The 10,507-nt window shown below is 43.6% G+C and overlaps 1 protein-coding gene across 6 annotated transcripts in view; it reads left to right on the top strand.

Annotated features, from left to right (window-relative positions):
• Window positions 1-7,373: 7,373 nt before the first annotated feature.
• Window positions 7,374-10,507, top strand: part of EEIG1 (estrogen-induced osteoclastogenesis regulator 1) — a 55,568-nt gene continuing 52,434 nt past the window's right edge. For 3 of the 6 annotated variants that reach the window (XM_080990969.1, XM_080990967.1, XM_080990968.1), the window contains exon 1: window positions 7,375-7,529. The gene's annotated coding sequence lies outside the window, so the exon portion shown is untranslated. Of the gene's footprint in view, window positions 7,530-8,161; window positions 8,300-10,507 lie in introns of those variants that run through there. The other 3 variants (XM_080990964.1, XM_080990965.1, XM_080990966.1) reach the window with 3 other exon arrangements.

Raw genomic sequence — 10,507 nt, 5'->3', positions numbered from 1 at the left:
CTTTTTATTAGGATTTCTTCTTCAGCCTTTAATTTTCTTTCAATTTCTTTTTGTATTTAAAACATTTTGCCTCTCCTAACACTTTTTAGAAAGAGATACCTAAGGTAGGTTTATTTATTTACACATTTTAAAAAATCCAAACCTACCCTTTTTGGGAACATGGTGGCTTAAAACAAGAATTTAAAAATCAGAATACCACACTAAGATATATTAAAATGATCAAGCAGCAAAATACATTTAAAATGCAGTAGATAAAACCCACAGCATTAATATCCATTTAAAATAAAAATGGGTGGTCTCTTGTTTTTTATGGTTCATTTAAAACGGATTTTACCTTTTGTATCCTTATTGTACACCACTTAGAAACTGCAGTGTTAAGCAGTATATAAATGGATGAACTGTATCTCCTTTTTTAAGGTTTAAGCTGTAATTAATATTTCAGTAGGGTAAAATCCCCCAGGTTTCCTTTAGAAAAAAATCACTTTAATTTTTCAAGAGAAGGCCCTTCCATGCTGCTTTTAGTTTCATTTTAAAGCCCATTTCATCTTCTCTAGCCTCCCTCTCCTAACACCACTTGCTAGTAATTACAGATCCTACAGATCCGACACAAAGGTTAGCGCTATGACTAGTACAGTACTGCAGACCAGGGTAGGCTCACTCCCTAGAATGTGCTTGCTCCTTCCACCACCTGCTGGTCACAATAACACAAAAAAATAGTTCCTTACAACATTGACACAATGCATACATAGATGTGTTCATTTTCAGTGAGCGACCACTGCTTTGGTGGGAGATTAGCATTCATTTCCCATATTAATACGTCCTGGAAATAACTAGGAGAATTTCACAATGTTTCTTAGGTTTCCTTTTTGTTAGGACAACAGCTCATCTTCCCAGATCTCTAAATTTGATCTTAACCTAAATGATTCTTGAAATGACTGGGCAGTCCTATGAATGTTGACTCAGATGTTACTCTTGGTATATTCTGTGGGCCATGTTCAGTGCTTTTTTTTCTGGGGGGGGGACGTAAGGGTATGCATACCCCTCAACATTTTGTGAATCTAAGTTTGGCCTAATTGAGGGGGCAGTATTTCAATATGAGTAGGAAAATGTGAGTACCCATAAACTTTTTTTTTTTTTTTTTAGGAAAAAAGCACTGGCCGTGTTCATCAATCCATTTGAGCTAGTGGGTTCAATGTTGCAAAAGTTCCATGGGCACCAGTCCCAAAATGGCAGCAGGGAGACATGGCATAATACAAAATAGCTGCCACAACTAAAAGAGCAGAGAAAAGAGACAGGGCCACAAAATTGTGTAGGGATGCCTCCTTCCACCACAAATTAAGGGGGTAAATACTGTTATGTACTGAAGTTCTCACCCTGGGCCAGCAGGGGGATGCTGTAGATAGTTTTCACTCAGTCTGCATATGCAAATAAGGAATTGAAAGTGACGTTCAGTGATTGGATAGTTACAGAATGTTGTTACTGTTGCTTTGTAGTTGAGCTCTATATAAGCAGGTTGGCTCAACCCTTCAGCCCAGTTCTGTTCTGGCCTGTGAATAAACAAGAGCTGTTTGAAGAATCGCTGTGTCGTCTGATATGTTCCCCCACAACTTAACAAATACTACTGCAATCACTCATAGATCACTCTTTGCATCTCTCTCCTCTGTTTCAACACTTGCTCTCTTAGAGTATAGGAAGCTATATGCCCATTGGAAGACACTTCCCCATCATGGCTACAACAGCACCCACATACTCTGCCCACAGCTCCAATGTCCCTCCTGCACCCGCCTTCTCACTCACCTACATGGAATTTCTGGTCACCTATGGCTACTGGGCAAGTTGTTAAATATAAAGCTGGTCCATGTCTTGTTACTGCTTTCCATTGTTTACCCAATAGGCACACACTCCAATGTCCCAAATACTACTACACCTAAAGCCTTCATACATTAAAGGATCTTTCTTCTAAATGCAGGAGTGGGCATAAAATGTGGCCTCCAGACCTCTCCAGAGGCCTTTCCAGAACTCTTTCCACATCAAATCCTCACTTGTCCTACTTCATACCCCAAAAATGTTTTTCCTGGCTGAAGTGCGCCTTTGAACACTGACAATGCCTCTTGCTTATTTGGACGGTGGCTAGAGCATATGTGCGGAAACTAGCCCACACTACAAAGGACATTTTTTACATTCATTGCTCCTCCCTCTTTTGTCTGTGACCTTCCCCACCATGGGTACTTGGCCATCAGAGGGTTGCCCTGAAGGAAATGTGACCTTTGGGCACCCACCTGTTTTAAAGTATAGTCACCAACATCCATCACTGGAGGATGTTAATTGCTATGACTGACATATGTACCTTTGCAAGGAAATCTGAGTCCAATCCACAAAACTTGAAACTCATTTTCCATAGTTAACGAATATGCTCCTTCTCAAAAATAATGGAGGGTGGCTAAGCAACACTACAAAAAACATTAAGTAATGCTTATCCCAACCCCCTTTTAAAAATGCTAATTTATCACAGATTCATTCAGTGTCAGCCAGCAGAAAGAGGTTTCACACTAATAAACATTCCCAGTGAGGCTCTTTAATCCCCATTCTATTTGCCTGTCTTTTATCAAGGAAAATGCACATCCATGGGAATTCAACTTTGTTAAATTGCAGTACATTGAGCAATTCTCCAGGCATTTTTCCAAGCCCATTTATTTTTAACATCAGTCATGTTTTCCAATTAATTACAAAGCCAAGACTTGGAGGGTAAATGTTTCTGATGAAAGCTGTAGAATAAATATATGTGAGAACAGCAGGATTTATAATGCTAGGAAACTTTTAGCATTCACTGCCTGTTGCTGTAAACGTGTAGCAGGAGTCCAAAGAGGAAGTAAAGAGTAATAATCACAAGAGAGATGTTTAACCTTTGTATCATACTGTACTAAGAACTTGGAAAACATTATTCCTTTTTTTCCAGTGAGGGAAGTGAATACTACAAAAGATACTTTAAGGTAAGCTCCAGACTGTCAGTATTTTGCAGGAGAGATTCAATCACATATCAGAACTTTAGTACCGTACGTACTGCAGAAGTAAAGTGGATCAAGGCGGTCTCTCACTTTGGCACAACAAATCCACAATCTTTTATGGTTAAAAAAGTGATGGGGGGGGTGCGCTGAAAAATGCAGGATGAATTACTAATTGACAGTTATACAGAATCACACGATGCAAGCAAATCAGGCAGAATGCTCATTATTGTATAATCTCCCTTCAAATATGCAATAATGAAGAGTGGAAAACATATAACCTCCATGTAAACTTTGTGCAAGCAAATCAGGATGAATGCTCAGTAAACAGCTCATCTATAGATGCCCTAACTCTTAGGCCAGGGGGCAAGTTGATCTTGTTTTATTACTCTCCATGTTCCTTTTGCATGTGTGGGAAACCCTTGTTCCACCAGTTGTTGCTGAACTACGACTCCCATGAGCCCCAGCAAGCATGGGATGTTTTGCAGCTGAAAAAAGGAATAGGAGATGGGGATGGAACAAGTCAAGAGAACAAGCAAATTCTAGCACAAATTCTTCATTAAGTTACATAAAAACACAACAATGTTTTAAAGGCAGTGGTGAACTGTTGAAGGCTGGGGCTGGGCACAATAATCTGTTAAATGTCCACTCCCAAGGCTTAGATCAGGAATGGGGAACCTATTGCCTTCTAGGTGTTGCTACACAAACAGTGCCTTGTATGGTACACTACTACATGCCGGCCTGGCTGTTTAGATATCTGAAACTGCAGTGTGTATAGTGAGGTTTGGGTACTAATTATTTGTGATTGGCTAAGTGATTTTTTTTTTGTATAAAGAGAATTTGGATAGTGGGGCATACATTTATTTGCTTTTCATCAACGGACGCTTCTTACATTCTTGCTCTACCTAATGCTAAGGCTGGCCCTGGGTGCAACCTTGCTTTGCTGGTAACAGAGGCAGGAATATGCTTCCCTTCTGTTCTCTAGTCCTGTAGCAATAAAGTGCTTAATTTCCAGAAAAAGAGATACACACACCTTACATGTATCTTAGTGTGTGTGTTTTTTCCTGTTGCTAGGTTGCATGTGTGTTAGAGTGTGTCAGGCAACAGAGATGGAAATTCCCAGGTGTCAAAAAAAGGTTATTTATCTATGCCACTACGGCGGCCCATGTTTTGTTAGCCCCAAAATGGAAAACAAGTGAGGTCCCAACCAAAGAAGAATGGCAACTTAAACTGATGGAATATGCGCAGCTTGCAGATCTAACATAGAATAAGAGAACAAGAAGAACATTTGTTTAAAGAAGATTGGAAAATGTTTATTGACTATATGGGGGAAATTGTGTACATCTGAAAACATTGGCAGCATTAAGATAAATTCAAGGGTATAAATAAGTTTTGATGGAAGCCCTAGTTCAGGTGGGACCTGCCACAAAAATTAGTCTGAAGAGCTCCTTGTTGCTTTTCCAGCCAGCTATATACCCTTCTGCATGATACTCCATTCCAGTTCTTACCAGGTTTTCATATTTTTTTTTACAGCCAACAAGCTTGGGCTGGTCATTTTCCCCCTGGGTCTGACCCCACCCCATAGGACTGGTGTGGGCAGGGGAGGGGGATGGAGGAGAAATAGCCTTGAGAGGCTCTGTGGTATAGTGGTTAGAGTGCTGGATTAGGACCTGGTAGGCCCAAGAACTCACTGGCTAGCCTTGGACCAGTCAGTGTCTCTCAGCCTAACCTCTACCTCATAGTTCTATGTACAGGTAGGTAGCAGCATTGGCCTTCCATAGTCGAAATGTAGCAATTAGGCCAGTCAAATGACCACGCAGCAATCAGAGAAATAAAGCAATAAAGTTTTAATTGTTTGCCGGCACCAAGCAATGGCGTGGAGGAATAAGTTCCGAAGTCCGGCCTCTCCCAACAGGGGAGGCTTCCCTTTACGCATTCATGAATCAGGTATTTATCCAATCAAAAGTTACAGCATTACACATACTCAGATAGAGACAATAGATTCTGCCTAGAGACAAGAACTGCTTTGCCTGGAGATTGTGTTCCAGAGATATATATTAGGTTCCACCTAGAGATATCCAGATACAGTAGATACATTAGGTTCCGCCTAGAGATAAGGCATGAGTACAGTGGTGCCTCGCAAGACGAAATTAATCCGTTCCGCGAGTCTCTTCGTCTAGCGTTTTTTTCGTCTTGCGAAGCAACCCTATTAGCGGCTTGGCGGATTAGCGCTATTAGCTGTTTAGCGGCTATTAAAGGCTTAGCGGCTTAGCTGCTAAAAGGCTATTAGCGGCTTAGCGGCTTAGAAAAAGGGGGGGTAGCGAAAAAAAATATCAAGACTCGCAAGACATTTTCGTCTTGCGAAGCAAGCCCATAGGGAAATTCGTCCTGCAAAGCAACTCAAAAACGGAAAACCCTTTCGTCTAGCGGGTTTTCCGTCTTGCGAGGCATTCGTCTTGCGGGGCACCACTGTACAGTGGTGCCTCGCAAGACGAAATTAATTCATTCCGTGAGTTTTGTCGTCTTGCGATTTTTTTCGTCTTGCGAAGCACGGTGTCGGGAAAGTTTTGGAAAAGCTTCAAAAATCACCAAAGTCTTCAAAAACCTCAAAAAAGGCTACCACACCGCGTTCTATGAGTTGCTCCTCGAAGTCGCAACTGTATTAACGGTGTTAAGAAAAAGGGAACAAACTTGCAAGACGTTTCCGTCTTGCGAAGCAAGCCCATAGGGAAAATCGTCTTGCGAAGCAGCTCAAAAAACAAAAAACCCTTTCGTCTAGCGAGTTTTTTGTCTTGCGAGGCATTCGCCTTGTGAGGTACCACTGTAGTTGGACATTACCCTTCCATGTCCTCATTTGGTAATCCTTATCAGCCGATCTCTCTATGCCTCTGAGTAGTGGGTTTCTGAGTGTTTTTACTGGATATGGGGGCCTGGCCTAGATCAATGAAATGACTTCCTTGCTTAACATTTTAACTCACAAAATGGCTTCCCTGAGCATGTTGCCACAGAAACAAAATTTAAAAAAATCCTTCCAATAGCACCTTAGAGACCAACTAAATTTGTTATTGGTATGCGCTTTCGTGTGCATGCACACTTCTTCAAATACATACCAATAACTAACTTAGTTGGTCTCTAAGGAGCTACTGGAAGGAACTCTACCTCATAGGGCTGTTGTGAGAATAAAACGGGGAGGAAGAGAACCACATACATAAGCTATCTTGAGCCACTGTGGTGCAGTGGTTAAGAGTATAGACTTGTAATTGGTTTCGCGTCTCTGCTCCTCCAGGTGCAGTTGCTGGGTGACCTTGGGCTAATCACACTTCTTTGAAGTCTCTCAGCCTCAATCACCTCACAGAGTGTGGGGTAGGAAGGGAAAGGAGATTGTTAACCGCTTTGAGACGCCTTAAAGGTAAAGGGACCCCTGACCATTAGGTCCAGTCATGTCCGACTCTGGGGTTGCGGCGCTCATTTCGCTTTATTGGCTGAGGGAGCCGGCGTACAGCTTCCGGGTCGTGTGGCCAGCATGACTAGGACGCTTCTGGCGAACCAGAGCAGCGCACAGAAATGCCGTTTACCTTCCCGCCAGAGCGGTACCTATTTATCTACTTGCACTTTGACGTGCTTTCGAACTGCTAGGTTGGCAGGAGCAGGGACTGAGCAACAGGAGCTCACCCCGTCGCGGGGATTCGAACCGCCAACCTTCTGATCAGCAAGTCCTAGGCTCTGTGGTTTAACCCACAGCGCCACCTGCGTCCCTTTTGAGACTCCTTAGTGTAGTGATAAAGCAGGATATCAAATCCAAACTCTTCTCTTCTTCTCCTTTAGAGGAAAAAGTGGGAAATATTCAATAAATAAAATGTGTAAATGATACATTCATCTCTCTGGAGGAGAGATGCTCATTACAAAAAGAAGTATTTATATTTCTGTTTTTATATCGTGTTTGTCGGATGAAGGGTGGTGTGTAAATTTAAATAATAATAATAATAAAAATCAAAGTAAGGCCCTTGCTTGAACCTACTCTTTTTTCTCTTTCTCATCCTTCCTTTTCTCCTCTCAATCCATTCCCGAATCCCCTTACGCCTCGTTTTCCCGCCATTTCCATAAAACCCTGAGGTATTGGGGGGGGGAGGGGAAGAGGAGGCGGACCCTTTCATTTGAGCGAAGGCACGCCTTCTCCAATCGCTTCGCCGCTGAAGTCATCCACGCGCCCAATTGGAAACCGGACGTCTTCCTGCCCCTTCGTTTTTTTCTACTTCTTCTTCTTCTTTCTGTTGGGGGCGTGGCGAGGGGGGGGAGGAGAAAAGCACTGCCCAATCCTCTGAGAGCGGCTGCACGTCTTCTTCCCCCCCGCACTCGCTCCCAATTTATGGACAGAGACAGAGCGCGAGCGAGCGAGCGAATGCCTTGACTGTACAAGCGCAGGCGGCGCCTCCTCCCGCTCCTCCATCCCCTTCCGCCTCTTCGCGTTACGCTGTCGGCGCAGCGGGCGCATTCGGCGTAGCGGTGCCAGCGCCGAGGAGGAGGGAGGTGAGAGCGAGTCGGTCTCGGGTGGGGGGGTGGGTGGCAGTGTGAGGTAAAAGCGGGGGGGAGGTCCTTGCGCGGGGGCCTCTTTCTCCCCACGGAAGAGATCGTGGGGGAGTGTGGGGGGTCAATCTGTCTTTTGGAGTGGGGGAGGATTTTTGTTTTTTGTTTTTTTTTTTAAAGCTGCGAGTGGAAAGCTTTCTCCGGGGGGGGCGTTAATTTAAGAGGGGCCTGAGTGGGAGGAGGGCGAGAGCCATGGGGTGATGTTGAGGGTCAGTCGGGGTGGGGGGTTAGGAGGAAAGTGAAGGGCGAAGGGCTCCTCACGGCTCTTGTTGTGTGGGGAGAGTTTGTATGGGGCGAGCGGAGGGGGTTGGAGAGTTTAAGACCAGCTTTTATTTCTCCCCTTCTTCCGCCCCCTCTTGTATGGGGCGGGAAAGAGGGGCTTTCTTTTCGCCGTCGCAGTGGCGTAGCGTGGGGGGTGCAGGGGGGCCCGGCCGCACCGGGCGCAACATCTGGGGGGGGGTGCGCTCGCACTCGCAGCTCTCTGCCCCTACCTGGCTCACTCACTCTAGGGGGCGCAAATTACTTGCCTTGCCCCGGGTGCTGACAACCCACGCTACACCACTGTGCCGTTGGGTGGCTCGTGCGTCTGAAGCGCTTGAAACACATTCATACTTTGTGCAAAGCTGTATACATCTCCCAGTAATCATTGGAAATGTAGTTTATGGTTGCTGGCTGTAGCTCTGTGAGGGATGAACAACGCATATTATTATTAGGTATGGTGAGAATGTGCTATAAATGTATGCTCTGTATGCAGCCTAAGTTTGAAAGAGTGTAAAGCTGTATATATCTAAAGCGCACACATGCGAACACCCAAATAATCCTGGGAAATGTATTTTATGTAAGCTGAGAATCATAGCTGTCAACGTTTCCTTTTTTTAAAGGGAAATTCCCTTATTCCGAATAGGATTCCTCGCAAGAAAAGGGAAAAGTTGACAGCTATGCTGAGAATTGAAGCACTGCAAGGGGCAAACTTCAGTTCTCATCATTCTTTTTTTTGGAAGAGAATGTGTTTTAAAATATGCTGTGTGCGCCGCCTAAGACTGAAAGTGTGTAAAGCTGTATACATTCAAAGCACTTTGCCCTGCATAAATAAATCCTGGGAAGTGTAATTTAAGGGTGCTGGGAATTGTAGCTCTGTGAGGGCTAAATTACAATTCTAAGATTTTATTTTATTTTGGTCATGGTGGTTGAGGATGTGCTTTAAATGTATGCTGTGTGTGCAGTCTAATTTGTGGGCTGGATCAGGCTTGATCATACTTAGAGCCAGACTGCACTGAAATCGGTGGGGCTTAGGTTAGCTCTGTTGATTTCAGGAGGTTTAGTCTCAGTGTGGTGAAGTCTGGATCCAGCGTTGTTTTTGTAGAGTGTAGATACGAACACATGCACCTGTGTAGTTTTATCTAAATTACACACACTTTTTATGTGTGGATGTGTGTACATATGCACCTACATGTGCGTATGTGAATTTATACAACACACCCATTCATACATATCTTGTGTGTGCAGGTAAGATACATGTGTGGTGGTGTCCACATATGTGTATTGTGTTCTTGGCAGAACAAATTTTCCTGTATAAATGTGCCCTTGCTTTAAGGTCCACAGGGAAGACTCTCTAAACTCTGCCACAGTTAACTGAAATCCAATATGTAGCACCATGAGCGAGGGCCTTCGAAGTACAGGCACCCAGTTTATGGAATTCTCCCCCTTCTCAGATATGTCTGGTGCTGATTTCTTTAGGCTCTTGATACAAGCTTGGTATCTATTTGCCCAAGCCCTTTTTGTGAGAATTGCTGCACCACTTAGTTAGGGATGTGTACGTGTGTATTCTTGCCTGTTTTGTTTTAATGTAGTCTGCTCTTTATTGCTTCAGCAATAAAAAGTGTGTAAAATATATTAATTAATTACATAGTGTGCATGTATATAGTTCTGTGTACCTACAGACACACAAACATTATAGCCATGATCTAGCCAAAGTGGCACACTTTTTAAAGTTAATGTTGAAACTAGTGGAGCTCTAAAGCACTTGCTTTTGAATGAATTGTACTTTAAGATTTACTCTTGTAAGTTGTGTTGGTCTTTAAGGTGCTATAGGACTCCTGTGCTCACTCCTAAGCTGTACACTCATGGGCATGTTTGGAAATAAATATCCCTGTGTCCAAGTGACCTTCCTCCTTAGCCTGTTTAGAATTGCTGGAATGTAAGAATGCTGCAATCCTATGTAAACCTACCTAGGAGTAAGGCTGCTGAACACTCTGGAGCTTACTCTGAAAGAGACTTGTCTTGGATTTAGGGCTGGGCAATATCTGGTTTTTAACATTGTGATATATCACAATGCCTGAAATAAGGATGGAGCTATGTAGAGGCATTAGCTGGTTTCATGGTTTTTCTTCCATCATGATTTTTGCCAGCGCCTGCTCTTGTGATTCACTGCCCCCTGCATGAGGCAGGGGAAAGCTGAGCTGGCAGAGTTAACAGGGGCTGCAGGAATCAAAAGAAGCATTGGCTGGCTTCACGTTTTTTCCTACATTATGAGTTTTCCATAACACACACACACAGTCATAATTTGTGATATATTTCCAGGTCAAAAACAATGCAGCTGATACCACAATATGGACTTCAAACCAGTTTTGGATGATATATCGATATATCACCCAGCCCTACTTGGATTACACTACAACAGAGCTGCTACTCCAGAACATGTCTAAGAATATAGTACCTTGGAAGTCAAACGAAATCCATTATGGAAGTCCATTCGACTTCCAAAATGTTTGAAAATCAAATCACAGGTTCTGATTGGCTGCAGGAAGCTCCTACAGCCAGTAAGAAGCCATGGAAGCCCCGTCGGACGTTCAGGTTCCAAAAGAACATTTGCAAACTGGAACAATCACTTCCAGGTTTGCGGAATTCGGAAGCCAAAATAT

Source organism: Podarcis pityusensis (assembly GCF_964106645.2).
Source record: "Podarcis pityusensis genome assembly, chromosome: Z".
NCBI lineage: Eukaryota > Metazoa > Chordata > Lepidosauria > Squamata > Lacertidae > Podarcis > Podarcis pityusensis.
Note: the sequence above shows the minus strand (reverse complement) of the source record. Positions and strands in the feature narration are given on the sequence as shown.